General features: G+C 45.9%; 1 long non-coding RNA gene across 1 annotated transcript in view; it reads left to right on the top strand.

Annotated features, from left to right (window-relative positions):
- The window catches only part of LOC132354313 (uncharacterized), a 35,332-nt gene extending 22,047 nt beyond the window's left edge, over window positions 1–13,285 (top strand). Inside the window, exon 3 of the long non-coding RNA XR_009499232.1 lies at window positions 12,838–13,285. This is a non-coding gene — a long non-coding RNA (uncharacterized LOC132354313). The remainder of the gene's footprint in view (window positions 1–12,837) is intronic.
- The last annotated feature ends 3,909 nt before the right edge of the window (window positions 13,286–17,194 follow it).

Raw genomic sequence — 17,194 nt, 5'->3', positions numbered from 1 at the left:
TTGCTTGAGCCATGCCTTATTTTTTTTAAGGAAGAGGTAGTCTGTCCTTAGTTCCTTTACATAAAGTGTCAGGGAAGTAAATACTTTGCAAAAGTCTTTGCAGTGTCATTAGAGAAGTTAAATACTGAAGATTCAAAACCTAATCAGAGCGTTCTTTAAAAACAAAAAAGAAAAAGGCCAGCCAGGGAGGAAGCATTGCTGTTTGTGGGACGGGGACTGAGAGACTGCCGCTCTGGGGGAGGGGAGGTGGTGCTTTTTGCGGGGGGGGGGGGGGCGGAGGGGGGCAGGGGACGGGGCGGGGAGTTGATGCCAAGGCTCTCTCAGAGCTGTGGGCACCAGACCAGGTATTCAGGACCTCACAACCCCGTGGTCTTCTCTTACCTTTTTTTTTTTTAAATTGTGGTACAGTATATATGACACAATTCACCAATTTAACCGTTTTAAAGTGTTCCAATTCAGTGGCATCTAGCACGTTCACCATGTCGTGCGACCATCACCATGATCGAATTCCAGAGCATTTCCACCCCGGCAGGAGACCCGCCCCGTTAAGTCCTCCCCCATCTCTCCCTGCCCCGCGCCCGCCTTTCATCTATGGATTCGGATTCGCCTCTTCTGGGCATTTCCCACAAGCGGAATCATGCAATATGTGGCTTTTGATCTGGCTTCTTTCACATAGCATGTGTTTCCTAGGTTCATCCCTGTTGCAGCGTGTGTCAGTACTTCATGCCTTTTTATGGCTGAATAATATTCAGTTGTATGGATGGACCACATTTCATTCATCCATTCACCCCTTGAGGACATCTGGGTTGTTTCCACCTTTTGTCTGTTGTAAATAATGCTGCTATGAACATCCATGTGCAAGTTATTATTTGAAAGCCTGTTTTTAATTCTTTCGGGTACACACCTAGAAGTGGAATTGCTGGATCATGTGGTAGTTCTATGTTTAACTTATTGAGAAACCACCAGACTGTCTTTTCTCTTGCCTTTTAATTGCTTATTTTTTTAAAAAAATTTATTTATTTATTTGGTTGTGCTGGGTCTTAGTTGTGGCAAGTGGGCTCCTTAGTTGCGGCTCACCGGCTCCTTTCTTGTGGCACGTGGGCTCCTTAGTTGTAGCAGGTGAACTCTTAGTTGCGGCATGCATGTGGGATCTAGCTCCCTGACCAGGGATCGAACCCGGGACCCCTGCATTGGGAGGGTGGAGTCTTAACCATTGCGCCACCAGGGAAGTCCTTCTCTTGCTTTTTAAATGCCCCTCTTACAATAAAAATTTACTGCACAATTGATATTACAAAATAAATTACGGGATGTGTTAAAGAATGGTTATATTTCTAGACTGAATATTAAAAGTCTAAGAGGTTTCTTTGGGGCCAGAATGCACTCAGAATAGTTTGCTAAATGAACAAGCAAACACAAACCACTTTGTATTTACTTCCTGGCAGAGTTGGCTTTTTCCTACAATATTCAGCCTTTTGCAAAATCCAGCATCTCTTAAGAGGATGGTTATAAATCGATTATACGGTCACTGCCCACTTTGGTTTTATACTTTCTGGGTCAGATGGCAGCCCTCTAATCTCCTTCGTGATTTGGGTGGATACAGAGTAATCCCAGGGCAGATCGAGTTAGCGCTCATCTTCCATTTTATGCTGAGTTCTGCTTAAATGTCACGGCTCCCCAAGGCAGGTAGATGGGAAATAACATGATTACAGATAAAACTGATGATCTCCCAACATCACATTGGCTGGCGACTTCCTGGTGGAAGTGGACATAGCGAAGATTGGGGCGTTTGCCTGCCTGGGACACAGTGAGCTCACAGGAGGGGACTGGCCCATCCCTGTAGGGGCAGCTCCCACCCCCCAACTCCTCCCTGGTCCAGCCTCTCCAGCTCCCTGGATTTTGGGAAATAGTTTGAGGGCGCTTCTCCACGAGGGGTCTGCTCTCACCCAAAGCACTCAGTAATCAATATGGCGCAGGCATCAGCCAGTCGGCACAGAGGATGTGGGCCAGGGAAGGAGGCACAAGGTTCTGGAAGCCCCCCAGGGCTCAGACTCCATGCAGTAGTTGCTGGAACATGGGCTGGTCTCAGGGTTCTGGGGTTCAAGATGAAGAGGAGTGGCCCTGGGAGGGAGTGTTAGGGTATTGACTATTTATCAACTGACACACAAGTATTTTAATATTTTAACAGCTAGCATGGCTGTCCTGCCAGGCTTGGAGGATTTATCACTAGAAACTATGCTGATACTCCCCCTGCCCAACCATCCTTCGCCGGGAATCTTCAGGACCACGAGTCTGCTGTCCTACCCACTGTCTTTCCACAGGAAGTAGTTACCCCTTTTCCTACTGGGGAGGGTGCTATTTTGCCTACTTACCTGAGGCTCTGACTGTGAAGCGACGCCCACCCTACCCAGATGAGTCCAGGAGGGCCACCACCATGACTAGTGATTCCTTGTACCAGCAGGAACTCCCTACTCCATGTTTTATCGCAGCCTTTTTCTTTTTTTTAAAATTAATTAATTAATTTATATTTTTGGCTGCATTGGGTCTTCGTTGCTGCACGCGGGCTTTCTCTAGTTGTGGCGAGCGGGGGCTACTCTTTGTTGTGGTGCACGGGCTTCTCACTGCGGTGGCTTCTCTTGTTGTGGAGCACGGGCTCTAGGAGTGCAGGCTTCAGTAGTTGTGGCACGCGGGCTTAGTTGCTCTGCAGCATGTGGGATCTTCCTGGACCAGGGCTCGAACCCGTGTCCCCTGCATTGGCAGGCAGATTCCTAACCGCTGCGCCACCAGGGAAGCCCCAAAGCTTCTTTTTTATTTACAATGTCTTTTCATACCTTCCTCCCTGCACACAGGAACATGTGTTCTCCCCAAAATATGCCCTGTCAGTCATCATCTCCATCTCACCATTGCCTCCATGTGATCGTTGGTTAAAATCCTTTCATACTGGCTGATTATTCTTTCAGGGTCACAGGCTGTCCTTTTTTGGAGGCTGGGGAGAGGGTGGGTGACCCGAGCTGTGCAGTCAGCCTTTTTCAGGGTTGATGTGGACCCCTGGAGAGGGACTCTGGGACCATCGACTCCAAGGCTGCCTGGCCATTCATTCCAGGACTTGGAAAAACCTATCTGAGAACAACTTCCCACAGGAGGTGAAGGGTGGGAAGATGTGCCCTGGAGGCACCAGCTGAGCCCTGGCCTCAGCCGTGGTCTTCTCCGCCACTGGGGATGGTCAAGTCCCTTTTTTGCTTCAATTATTTTGAATTAGATTTTTTGTCACTTACGAGAAGGAGGTGGCATGTCTTTCAAGGCACAGGTCACGCACCAGCTCAGGTCTCCCTCAGCTCAGGTCATCACCTGCCTCCTTCCCCCGTGGCTCTCTGTTTGCTCTGGCACTGCGCTGGGATGTGCAGTTTGTGTACGAGCTTCATCCTGCAAGAGTCAGGGCCCCTGCAGGCCGGATCCGGGAGGGTCAAGGCCAGGCTGCACCGGTGGTGAGGCTCTGAGTACCGCTCGTTCTTTGGTGACATTGGGCAGAGGGAGCGGGGCGGGCTGGTGGGCGAGGGGTCGGGTGCTGGGCTCAGGTGGCTCCAGAGGGCTCCAGAAAGCTCCAGAAGAAAAAAAACTCAGCCCCCGGTGGCTGAGAGCATTTGCATTTACAGACAAAGGGGAGCCAGGGGAGAAGGAAGGACCAGCAAGAGGGCTGGGGTGAGGGGTGTGGAGAGTTACTCAGAGACACAAATGGGAGAAAAGAGAATGGATTAAGATATGGTGACATTTTAACACGGAGAGGAAGGAATACACACGTCATGATTTTAATCTCTGCAAAGCAGCAAATCATCAATTTACCAGATGTGTTTTAATCTAAGACTATTTTCCTTAAAACTGCCTTGAGGGTCAAACAGCCACGTCTTTATTTTCCCTCTAAGAGGAGGTCGCCTCTCACCAACTCCTAAGGGGTTTCCTTGCCCGTGTTCTCTTCCCACCCCAATTGACGCTCTGTCTGGTGTCCAGGACCCGAAAATGCCAATCCTACCTTGCCACCTCTTTCCTTGTTCCCCTGCACAAGCTTCCCAGAGGTTCCAGAGTGAAATCTCTAGTCCTCAGCTTGGCACACAAGGCTTTATGTTCTGTCCCAGCCCAGTACCTAGGGGGCTACGTGACAGGTAGGCCCCGCTCACCTGTCCAGACCATCTTCCACCACTGCCCACCTGCCCTCCCCCCTCCCACCCCTCATCCCTACCTCACACTTTATACCTGCACAGCACTGATATCTGGTATTTGGTATTACTTGGTATTTTCTGCCAAAACTTGTGCTCTTCTTTCTCTCTAAATCTTTCTACATATTTTTGTTTGTTTGTTTGTTTTGGCCACGTGGCATGCGGGATCTTACTTCCCCTACCAGGGATCAAACCCGCAACCACTGCAGTGGAAGCACAGAGTCCTAACCACTGGACCGCCAGAGAAGCCCTCAATCTTTTTATATATTGTTCCCGTTTAATTCAATGACACTGACTGAGCAGGAAAGAGGGGTCAACTCCTGCCCTTATTCTCTGGGGAGATTTTCTGGGACCCTTTAGAGAGAGCTAAGAAGCATTGATTACATAGTAAGGATCAGATATGAATATAACTTAATTTTTTAAAAGATTTTTTTTGATGTGGACCTTTTTTGTTAATAAATTTATTTATTTATTTATTTGTTTATTTTTTGGCTGCATTGGGTCTTCATTGCTGTGCGCGGGCTTTCTCTAGTTGCGGCGAGCGGGGGCTACTCTTCGTTGCTGTGCACGGGCTTCTCATTGCAGTGGCTTCTCTTGTTGTGGAGCATAGGCTCTAGGTGAGCGGGCTTCAGTAGTTGTGGTATGTGAGCTCAATAGTTGTGGCTCGTGGGCTCTAGAGCACAAGCTCTGTAGTTGTAGCGCACGGGCTTCGTTGCTCTGCAGCATGTGGGATCTTCCCGGACCAGGGCTCGAACCCGTGTCCCCTGCATTGGCAGGCGGATTCTTAACCACTGTGCCACCAGGGAAGCCCCAATGTGGACAATTTTTAAAGTCTTTATTGAAGTTGTTACAATATTGCTTCTGTTTTATGATTTTTTTTTTTGGCCACAGGGCATGTGGGATCTTAGTTCCCCAACCAGGGATCGAACCTGCACCCCTGCATTGGAAGGGCAGAGTCTTAACCACTGGACCGCCAGGGAAGTCCCAAATATAACTTAATTTACAAGTGCAAATTGACCTCTGCATTTCTCCTACAATAGGGACTCGGAATGTGAGCTAACCCTCATCTAGTGGTTCAGCTCTAAAGTATTTTGCATACTCTTTTTTACAGATTGGGCCTCACTGTATCCATATGCATTATTGTATAGGATTATATGTATCCGAATAGTGTTTTGTGTGTTATGGACCATGCATGGGACTTTCCAGGGAGTAATTCTGAGTATATTTCAGTTTCACCTTCTCGCTGACTTTAGACCTTACACCTTCTTCAGATTAAGGTAAGGTATGAGGTGAAATTGCGTATATTATACTTGAAAACTCTTGAGAAGGCGCTGGGTTGGAGGGTGACGTCCAAGTCCAACAATGACACCTTTTGCTCCAGAGTTTGAGTTGAACCTGGGAGGAAGCCGTGGCTTGCATTCGGAGCCAGGAGTGTCTGGAAACATGAGACTCACCGTCCAGAGACATTTAGGGAAAGAGATGCCGAGGGAACCAGAGTCACGGGTGCTCGTTTTGTGGAACGGCTTGGGGTATTTATATTGTTTTCTCTTTTTTTTTGGCCGTGCCTTGGGCCTTGCAGGATCTTAGTTCCCCAACCAGGGATTGAACCCGGAGCCCCGGCAACGAAAGCACCGAGTCTTAACCACTGGACCATCAGGGAAGTCCCCTATGTTGTTTTCTTTTCCTCTTATAAAAAGGATTGGCAGAAGAATCTCGTCTGGGGCTGTGTCCGAGGGATGACAGTTCACAGGTCAAGGGGAATGTGTGTCCAGAGTGAGAGCCGGAGGCCTAAGGGCGCCCAGGTGGACACGGCTGCTTGTGGGTCGGGAGGAGGAGGGTCAGGGAGGGAATCTGAAAGGGGCCGAGCCAAGGAAAATAGTGTCAGGGAAAAGAGAGTGGTGAAAAGGGCCCGATACCATACACAGAGGCCTCCCTGTCGTAATGAAGTCAGACGAGGCTGGAGGGCGTCCTCCGAGTTACCTTCTCCAGAGTGGACTTTTGCCAGCCTGCACTGCGGGTGGAGGCCAGATTGCGGGCGATGGGGACCTGGGGAGGCGAGACTCACTTTTTCAATAATGTAGAGAGTTGGGAGAATGTGTAACATTGCTAGAAGGAGAGTGAGGGCTAAGAGAACGCTTTATTATTTAATTAAAAAAAATTTTGTTTTGGAGTGTAGTTGATTTACAGTGTTGTGTTACTTTCAGGTGTACAGCAAAGTGATTCAGTTATACCTATACATATATTCATTCTTTTTCAGATTCTTTTCTCATATAGGTTATCACAGAATATTGAGTAGAGTTCCCTGTGCTAGACAGTAGGGCCTCGTTGGTTATCTATTTTATATATAGTAGTGTGTGTATGAAAAGAATGCTTTGAAACTAAACAGAAGGAGAATTCTGCAGCCCGTGTTTAGGCTGGAGAGGCGGTTGAAAAGGAGAGATTAGAAACAGAAGTGCCTGGTGACGGGATGCTTCATGGAACAAGGTCCCGGGGGATTCAGGAGGGGACGCTCTGAAGGCCAGATCCAGGATCTCACCGTGGACAGGGGAGGGGCAGGCGGAGGCAAGTGAGCTTCCTGCAAGCCCGTAGTGTGTCTTCCACGTTTCCTCACCGGGCAGCGGTGCCTGGCCCACAGAGGGTGGGGTCCTGGGGGGCAGGTGGGGAGATGCAGGCAGAGCCCCGAGAGCTGAGAGTTCTGGCTCTGCCTGTGTTCATAGGCAAGGAGGCAAGACCATGTACTGAAGATGCAGGAGGTAGGGGTGGGGGCTTGGAGAGGGAGCTGCAGGTGGGGTGGCAGGGGGACCGCTGAGGGAGGCGGGAGAGGAGGATGGAGAAGCAGCTGTGCTGTAAGGAAGGCCCTCCGAGGTCAGGGACCAGGAAGGCAGAGGCTACATCCATGGGATGGGGGTGCGGGGCGCATCTCCTCCAGGTGCAGCTGCCAGGGTGGGAAGACTTGGCCAGCCAGGGTGAGGGATCCAGGTGGCAAGAGGGTGGGGCTCCTCTCAGTTTCCAGCATTGGCTTTCCAGTCCCCCATCTGAAAGCTCAGCTCCTGCCCGGTCCTTAGACAGGAAGGGCAGAGTGCAGCCCTCTGGCCTCACCCCCAGGGGCTGTGCACCCGGCAGGTAGTGACCGTGTGCTAACCCTGGCAGGCAAACATTGAACTCATAATAATAAAATAATAAAATCAGCATTATCACTATTTTGTCGATCTATTCTATAAAACACACTGTACTAATTCCATGTAAAAAATACTACTTCTGTAGAAGTTCCATAGAATCGGCCTCTTTTTTTCTTCTTCTTCTTTTTGGCTGAGCCATGCGGCTTGCGGGATTTTAGTTCCCCAACCAGGGACTGAACCCGTGCCCTCGGCAGTGAAAGCTTGGAGTCGTAACTACTGGACCACCAGGGAATTCCCAAGTTGGTCTCATTAATTGTGGTTATTACATTCATGTTTGAAGAGTCTTGGATAATGCCAGCTCTTTGCGGGTTGTTATCCCTAGAGATTTGCTGTTCATTTAACGTACTTCGAGCGTCCCTGAGCACCAGCTCTGGAGACAGGTCCTCTGGATTTGAATACTGACCTTACCCTTTGTGCCTGACGTGCTTGGACCAGTTACCATGCCTCCGAGTCCACACCGCAGGATGAGGCTAAATTACGAGGTTAAATGAACTAACGCATGTGACGTGACGGCACAACCCCTCGGACCTGGTCAGCTCTCAGTCAAGGTGAGCTTCCCCTAACAACAAGTGTTCTCCTACTATGTACCATGTAGTTTAGATATGTTGCCTGATTTCGTACAAGGGACTAGACATTCCCTTCATTTTGTCGTCGAGGAGGCTGAGGCTCAGAGAGGACAGAGTTTGTCTTGTTGGCCGAGGGAGGGGCAGAAGGGTTTAAGCTCCCAGTTGCCTGGCTTGACCCAATGCACCTGGCTGCCTGGTCTGTACCATCGCTGTGTCCCCAGAGCCCAGGACGCTGCCTGGCACATAGGCTGAGGGTGTGAACGCTAGTCTCCTGACCCTGCCGTTCCTTTGTTTGCTGGGCGCTGCAGTATTTGGCTTGCGTGGTACCACACCTCTCTCATCAGTACTAACCTTCTTGTTGTTAAGCCTTCGTTTGTGTGCTGTCAATCCCCACCCCCGGGGCTGGATGGATGTATTCACATATCCAGCAACGGAGCTGCAGCCTGTTAGAATCCAGGTAGAACTTTCCAGAAAGATTGTTCTGAACATCCAAGGATGAAGCGTCCTGACTTTCTTTGCTTTTAAAGATTCAGGTACCAAATGCACCCTTGGCTGGCTGATTCTTCTTCTTCTATTGAAGTAGAGTTGATTTACAACGTTGTGTTAGTTTCTGGTGTACAGCAAAGTGATTCACTTATACACATACCTACATTCTTCTTCGTATTCTTTGCCATTATGGTTTATCACAGGATATTCAATATAGTTCCCTGTGCTCTACAGTAGGACCTTCTTGTCCATCCATGCTATAGGCAGTAGTTTGCATCTGCTGACCCCAAACTCCCGGTCCATCCCTCCTTCACCCTCCCTCCTCCTTGGCAACCACAAGTCTGTTCTCTATGTCTCTGAGTCTGTTTCTGCTTTGATCCTTCTTAACTAGGATCAAATGTATGAAAGTGTTTTCACGTTGGCAGCTCACCTGGAAGTGAACATGAGGCCCGCTTCCAGGACTGTTGCTACTTTCGTTTTTGGAGGCTCGTGGCTCAGAGGACAGAGCACAGGATGTGGGTTTGAGACCCTGAGCTTCCCGGGCCTCTGCTTCCTCACTTATAAAGCTGGAGCGTTGCTCTCCCCAAGGTCAGGAGAGACGACCCGTCATAAGGGCATTATCGTTGCAGAGGACCATGAAAATAAAAGGGGGCATCTGGAGAGTTTATTAGCAAAAAACAGGGGTTGGAACAGAGCCCAAGGTGCCAATTTTAACACAGAGTTTCAAAAGAATATGCCCGAGATTCTACTTTTGTTATCTCTGAGTGATAAGCTTACGGGTAATTTCATCTCCTCGGTTTTGCCTATCTGCATTTCCTAGTTCTGCTATTATGAACTTTTTTTTTAACTTAGTTGAGTCATTAAAAAAAAGTCATTAAAGATATCCAAGAAGAAGGTTGTACTTACACTTTGATATTTAGTTGATACTTGAGGATCATTACTGTAAATATCTGATACTATACAATAGATGTAGCTAGGTGATTGTATAACTAATATAAAATAACAGGATGGTTTCCATTGTTTTTTTTTTTTTTTTTTTAGGGGTTGTGGTTTTCCTGCCACAGTCTGATAGGTGGTTTGGTCCCTCATCCGGCCTGGCTTCTGGTGTGTGGCTTGTTCATCAGGCCTACGAGAAACTAAGGTCCCCTGGGCTCTACCCACTCCAGACTCCCAACTTTGTATCCAGATGATGATAGTGAAACAATTTTGCAAGTGCCCTGTAAGCATGAATAACTACGATACACAGAACTACAACAGAGTCACAGAAATTCCATGTCATCTGTGACCTTTTGCTCTTAACATTTCTGGGAAATTCTTCATGTTCCCCCGAACCTGGCCTTCTCGATTTATTCTTCAAAAGATGTCACTTTGCAATTGTTGAAGAAGAGTGCACACTGGTTGTTATTTCTGCTTCTTTTAAATTGCTCATTATTCAAAGTCGCCATGTTCCAATATGACATTGCTCCTGCCTTTAGGATGGTCCAGCTACTCTTCAAGTTCTGTGGGTCTGGGTCACCTGGCAGTTAAGATTGAGAGGGATGAGCCCCCGCCGAGGTCCCCTGGGGTCCCGGGCTCGGCCCACATTCTTCCTGCTCACCCCACATTGGCCACGAATGTTTCTATTGAACTCGATGGTCTTGAAATGTGTTTGTCCATGTACTCCTCTAAAAATAATTTTGAAAAATTGTGTTCTCTCTTGCATAATTCCTAGTGAACAATTTAACATTTTTCATCATAAGTTTAAATACTAAATTTGGAAAACGTGTAATAAATGTTACGTCCCTTGTTTAAGGATTCTCAACCAGAGACGGTTTTGCCTCCCAGGGAAGCATCTGGGCAACATCTGGAGGCATTTGTGGTGGTCACAACTCTGTGTGTGTGTGCGTGTGTGCGTGTGTGCATGTGTGCGTGTGTGTGTAGATCAGGAATGCTGCTGAACATCCTATAATGCAACGTGCATGAAAGAATTATCAGGGCAAAATGTCGACGGTGCTGAGGTTTGAGAAACTTTGATTTGAATGTTCCCTAAGGAATATGAATATCATGGTGCTTTTATATTCAGCAGCATCCGTTCAAAAAAATCATCATCTTCTATAACATTGTTCTTTTTTCTTCCTGAAATTGTATTTCCATTCTCACTCCCCACAGAATTTTATCCTGATGAAATATCTTTATGTTTGAAAGCCTTACTAGTTACCATGTAATTCTCTGCTACAAAACTCTGCATGTAAATTGAATTTGTTTCCAATTCCTACAACTGTGAGGTTCTAAAGGTTAACACTTTCCTCCCATATTGAGGTAGCATTAGAAATCGATCAAACACCGTAAGTATATATTACAACATTCGATAGATGAGTTTTATTTATTGATTTATTTTAAAAATTTATTTGTTTTATGTATTTATTTTTGGCTGCATTGGGTCTTTGTCGCTGCACGCGGGCTTTCTCTAGTTGCGGCGAGCGGGGGTTACTCTTCGTTGCGGTGCGCGGGCTTCTCATCACGGTGGCTTCTCTTGTTGCGGAGCATGGGTTCTAGGCATGCGGGCTTCAGTAGTTGTGGCACGCGGGCTCAGTAGTTGTGGCTCTCGGGCTTAGTTGCTCCACGGCATGTGGGATCTTCCCGGACCGGTGCTTGAACCCCTGTCCCCTGCATTGGCAGGTGGATTCTTAACCACTGAGCCACCAGGGAAGTCCTGATAGATGAGTTTTAAACACAGAAACCTCTTGGTTGAAATTCATTTCTTCACAGGATAAATTGTGGAGGGATCTTTAGGGGCCTGGTAGATAGTCTTTGGTGACTTGGAGATTTTCACCTTGGGGGCCGGGTAAGACTCCGGGGGTGGAGAGGGTGCCTTTGAAGTAAGGTTGGAGAATTGCAGTTGTGAATGGGGTAGAAAATTAGAATGTGTATGATGTTTACTCAGGTAGACCAATTTTAGGAAAGAAAACGTACTGACACTGAGGATTTCGAAATGGATTTTCTCAGAACTATCCATGCCCACACACCCCCTGAAAAGTCTTCATGTTATTTGTATATTGGCTGGATTTAACTCACTCGAGGTCTCCGAGTAACTTAGCAACTCTCTTCTTTTAATGATTCAGACTGTTTTTGCACACAGCTAAAGCATGTTAAAGAGAGCTAAGCCAGTGTGTATTATAAATACTTTATAAGTCCAGCAAGGGGAATTTCCCACAGGGAACATCATTATAGCAGAGGTGGTCTAGCGCCGTAGCTGATTGTACTAGTTCCTGAATCAGACACAACATTTGTTCTATTCTCCATCATTACCAGCTGTGCAACCCGGGGGCAGATTTTTACCAGTTCTGGTCCACAGCTTTCTCACCTGTAAAGTGGGACTAAAAATAGATTTCTCATTGGGTTGTGAGATTTAAATGAGGTCGTGCATGCAAAGCACTTAGTGCGTGCCCCATATATGCTAAGTACTGGGTACATATTAATTGTCACCTTTAGATATTACAGTGTTGGCCTCCAGGAAAGAGCTCTCTAAAGGAGATGGGATCATCATTTCAGCCTTATTTCTTCGATCGTGACTCTTCTGTGCACAAGTTACTGTACTGCCCACCCTGATTTTATGGCCAGCTGTAGACCTTTGAGATTCCAATTGACCGTGAGGCTCTGGAACCGCCCACAGCAGCAGGGCGCCCTCATTTTCCCATCAGCCTCTCAAGGACAAATGTAAACCCTCTAAGAACACCTACCGAAGGGTGGCCCTCTGAATGCCTGAAGTCGTTTTTAATATTCTCAGAACACTGTCTAGGAGCTGTGTCAGGTGGATGGACAACATTCAGAGTCTCCTATGGGGTCATGTACACAAAACCCATGTAAAGGCACGGCTCCCAGTGACAATACAGGCACCTTAATCCTTGTATCGACAACCGTTCTATTGGGTTACACAGTTTTCATCTCAGAGGAATGGTCTCGACATTAAACTGTCCAAACAGTATTTATATCTGTGGCTGTCCTGCAAGATCACTTAACCCTGCACAGCCGTTTAAAAGTAGTTAATGACAGAAGTGGCCTGACTTGCCCCGATGAATGATGGCCCAAGTTCGACCTGGGCTGTCACGGTTTTATGGAGGAAGACGGTTTGTCCATCGTCGGCTTCAAGCACAGCAGGTGATTTGAAATGAAATGAGATGGTTTCTACAAGCAGATTGATGTGGGAATCTTGCCTGCTCTTCCCTTTGACCCTTGACAAGTTGACACTGCAAAGATTGTGACTTTAAAAAATGATTGGGTGCAAATGCATTTAGGTAGATGATTTACTGGGCGCTGAAGCAGGGACGGTGCCTTTGGAGTGATGCTGGGAGGGAAGGTAATTGTTAACTTTAACAACTCATGTTTTACGTTTCTGTATCTTATTAATTGTCCTGCCAGGTGAATCTACTAGTGACCCTTGATCAAGTCGTCTATATTCTTGGTAAGAGATCAGGGACCCAACTGCCTGGTCAGACACCAGGTAACCAACATCAAGATGAAGAGACTCAGGACTTCCCTGGTGGCGCAGTGGTTGGGAATCCATCTGCCAATGCAGGGGACATGGGTTCGAGCCCTGGTTCGGGAAGATCCCACATGCCGCGGGGGCAACTAAGCCTGTGCGCCACAACTACTGAGCCTGCGCTCTAGAGCCCGCGAGCCACAACTACTGAGCCCGCGAGCCAAAACTACTGAGCCCGCATGCTACAACTACTGAAGCCCATGCGCCTAGAGCCTGTGCTCTGCAACAAGAGAAGCCACCGCAGTGAGAAGCCCGCGCACCACAACGAAGAGTAGCCCCCGCTTGCCGCAACTAGAGAAAGCCCGCGCGCAGCAACGAAGACCCAATGCAGCCAAAAATAAATAAATAAAATAAAATAAATAAATTTGTTAAAAAACATGAAGAGGCTCTGTCTCTTATTTATGTCATAAATACTCTTACTTACGATAAACTTATCAAAAGGCACTGATTCAGTTTGTCATTTTGGTAGAAAACCCACAGCTTGCATGGGAGGACAAGAAATTGTGTTCGCTTTCATGGATTCCCTTTTTTCTTTTTGGTAAATGTGGTTAATCAAATACGGGGGGAACACTGTGATTAGAAAGACGATAGATTCAATGTTTTGATCATCGAAGAGTTACCAGAGATACCAGGGGAAAAAAAGAAAATCCTGCATTATCAAAACTTTTTTTCTTTTACAAAATCCTTTGTAATCACATTTAGATTTTCACACCAGGTATTATGTAATACTTGATGTGTATGTAAAATATTATGTAATATTTTAAGATGTAATAATTAAGAAAATATTTTTCACATTATTTTGACTGTACTCTTCTGACGCAGTTTTTTTCTCTTAGAAGCGAAGTGGTGTCATGAATAAATGTTATCTTACATCGAATTTAAAAATCAACCGTTTTCCAAAACAAGAATAAAAATGACAGTCAGGAAGATGATTTTTTAAAAGCGGTTATCTCAGCTCACGATTATATAATATTTACGCCTAGATTATTTTAAATGAACTTGGCAATAGAACTGTTGATTAATTAATGCTGGGATTTGCATCGAAGTAGCCACGTTCTTGAATATTTGCCATAGAACCTGGGCCTTTCGCTGCAGCTTTTGTGTTTCTGTCTATTCTAACCACTTTGTTTGAAATGTAATTTTGAAGATGCTAGTAAAAAATATAACAAATTCCTCATTGGTCTCCGTTTAAATTATTTACTACCCTTTGGAGCCATATCTTCACTGAACTATGTTTAAAGTATTTTGCTGGAATGTTTCCTTATGTTGTCCATCGGGTTTAATAGACGTGCCGTTTAATAAGCTCTCTACCTGTAAGGATAGACTATTTGACCTCTGTGACCTGCCACTGGTAGACATAGTATAAGATTGCTTTGTGAAATAAAGCTGTCGGTAACATCAACAAAATAAAAAAATGATCGTATTCCAATACTCTCCGCTGAGTACTATGACAGCACTGAAATATGGAATAAAATTGAAAGTAGATTAGTTTTGGGTCTTAAGTCATGTTTTGACAAGAAATAAGAGAGGAGAACATATCTTTGAACTTTTAGTTTTAAAGTTTTTTAATGAAAATATTTATCATTTCGTAAGGTTCCTTCTTTCTTTATCACACCATGGCTGTATTACCTGAAAACAATCCGTTCTCTTATTGTGAGGGATATAAATACTGTTCTGTCTTTATATTAAATACCAGAAAGGAAGCTCACACAGGGCGAGATGGCTTGACACTTGTAAGTGAAGGACTGTCATGCTAATAAAAAGGCTTATTGAAGAGGCTGGAAACTCAGTTCATTAATAAGCTACATACTTTTAGGGTACGTAAGGCGTGTAAATGCCGTGGACAAGCAGGCCGCGTTTGCTGTAGTTTTTGTTCACCTTCTGGAATGGTTTGCATCTGAAGAGGAAGAATAAATATTTCCGGGGTGGGGAGAAAGCCTGGCTGGTGATTGCTTTTGACCTGGAGGAATTTGAAAATTGAGGCGACTTGCAGATTGTGAAATGGTTTCTTTCACCTCCGTGGTTATTTATTAATCAGGTGAAATCACTGCCGATCTGTGGCATTGACGGTCAGCAGAGGCTGTGGGCTGAGGACCCTGACCCTCCCCTCCAGGGATCTGTAAACATCCTGTGTCGCCAAAGGTGAGCTTGTGGAGCTCTTAAAAATGCAGCGCCCACTTGCCCTTCGTTTCATACACAGGGTGATTACAAAGGGGGCAGGTTAAGCAGGGCCCCCATTCATCTCAGAATGAACTATTCTCTTTTCACATCTTTCCCTTTAAAACCAAGGATGCAGAGTCTCTGCACACATCCGGGCTGCTCTCGCCGGTCTCCCTGCTCAGCGGCCTTCCCTCTGTGCAAAGTTAGGGCAGGGCTCATGTCTGCGAACCTTCTCACTACAGCTTCTTAAAAAAAAATCCAAATGGACTTTTTTTCCCCATAATAAATGCGAATTACATGGTAGCATTGGGCTAACACTGATCAGACTCTCATGGGATTCTGTTGTTAGTTATGAAAAAAGCAATCCTGTTGTCCTAATCTTAAATTGTCCATAGTCAGGGGTTTTAAAAGGAAGTTGAAAAAGTAAAGACTCTATGGGCTAAAAGTTCTGAAAAAAGTTTTCACGAGGGTTCCAACAATCTCTCCTGAGGTATTTTAAGGCTGTTACAGAGAAAAAAATTTTTTTAATTTTAGATGAATATGAAATATAGCTATGCATCTTAGTTGAGGTGGACGGCAAGTCTTGTGGAGGGTCCCGTAATACCACCCCTTAATCTGTTCCATTACGTGGCTTTAACCTTGACTTTGCTAAATGATATTTGTAAACAGGACAGTGAATTACTGTGGTCATTGTGCTGGTGTCATTTGTCATCACTGGTCCGGGCTTGACTCCTGAGGGTGGAAGGTTGTTGAGTGATAACTATATAGTCACCAATGACCAAGACCAAGTTTACATGTGTGTTTTATTCATAGCTTTTCTGTCAAATGTCAAAATCCAAGAGGATCTCTGAGCATCCTGGGAAGGGTCAGCGAGTGTGCTCAGATTCCCAGAGGGCTGGGGACGGTCACACCTGGTCACACCATGTCCCTAGTGGGTGGAGGTCACTGAGAAGAGAACAAGGCTGGGAAAGAGGGTGTCTGTGTGAGGTACCAAAACCCAGAGGTGAGGTCAATTTTAGCATTCTAGAAGATAAGTGAGAAGGGAAATATGGAGAGAAAATTAACAGTAGCGAATGAAATAGTGTCATTTGCAGAGACATGGATAGACCTAGAGACTGTCATACAGAGGGAAGTAAGTCAGAAAGAGAAAAACAAATATATGATGTCGCTTATATGTGGAATCTAGAAAGATGGTACAGATGAACTTATCTGCAAAGTGGAAACAGAGACACAGATGTAGAGAACAAACTTATGGTTACCAAGGGAGAAAGGGGGGGATGGGATGAATTGGGAGATTGGGATTGACATATATACACTGTTGATACTATATATAAAAGAGATAACTGATGAGAACCTATTGTATAGCACAGGGAACTCTACTCAATGCTCTGTGGTGACCTAAATGGGAAGGAAATCTAAAAAAGAGGGGATATAAGTATACATAGAGCTGATTCACTTTGCTGTACAGCAGAAACTAACACAACGTTGTAAAACAACTATACTCCAATAAAAATTAATTTAAAAAAAAGGAAAATTAACAGTAGCTGTACTGTATGACAGGAAAGGGATGTAGACGTCATTCCATGGTGAAGAGCTCCCTATTCAGGCAGATGAGGGGACAGTTTTCACAGGGCACCCATCCTGCTTTACGAAAAAGCATGCACTTGTGTGTCAGCCCAGCGTTCAGGTATTAATTCTGCCAGCTGATATCTGTGGTACCTTTAGCGTAAGATGTGAATCTTCTGAGCATCGAGTCTTTAATCTGTCGAATGAAGATGAGACCACAGCGGCTGTGCTCACTGTGAATTAGATGAGATAACTGCCCCGGAGGGCCCAGCTTGGGGGCTGACACCTGCCCACTGCCCCAGGAACACCGTGGCCTCCCCTCTCTCTTCCCAGTTCTGAAATAAGGATGCCAACCTCTTCTTCCCCTCAGATTTCATGAGCCCGATGAGGTCCATCCCATTCTTGGGAAGAAACGTGTTCTAGAAGTTTTTTCACCTTCCGTAAACCAAAAGTTCTTATTCCAATTCCATTTAACTCTGGTTGCTTAAGAAGTCCAGACTAGACCCTTAA

The sequence above is a fragment of the Balaenoptera ricei genome, chromosome 1, assembly GCF_028023285.1.
Source record: "Balaenoptera ricei isolate mBalRic1 chromosome 1, mBalRic1.hap2, whole genome shotgun sequence".
Taxonomy (NCBI): Eukaryota; Metazoa; Chordata; class Mammalia; order Artiodactyla; family Balaenopteridae; genus Balaenoptera; species Balaenoptera ricei.
Note: the sequence above shows the minus strand (reverse complement) of the source record. Positions and strands in the feature narration are given on the sequence as shown.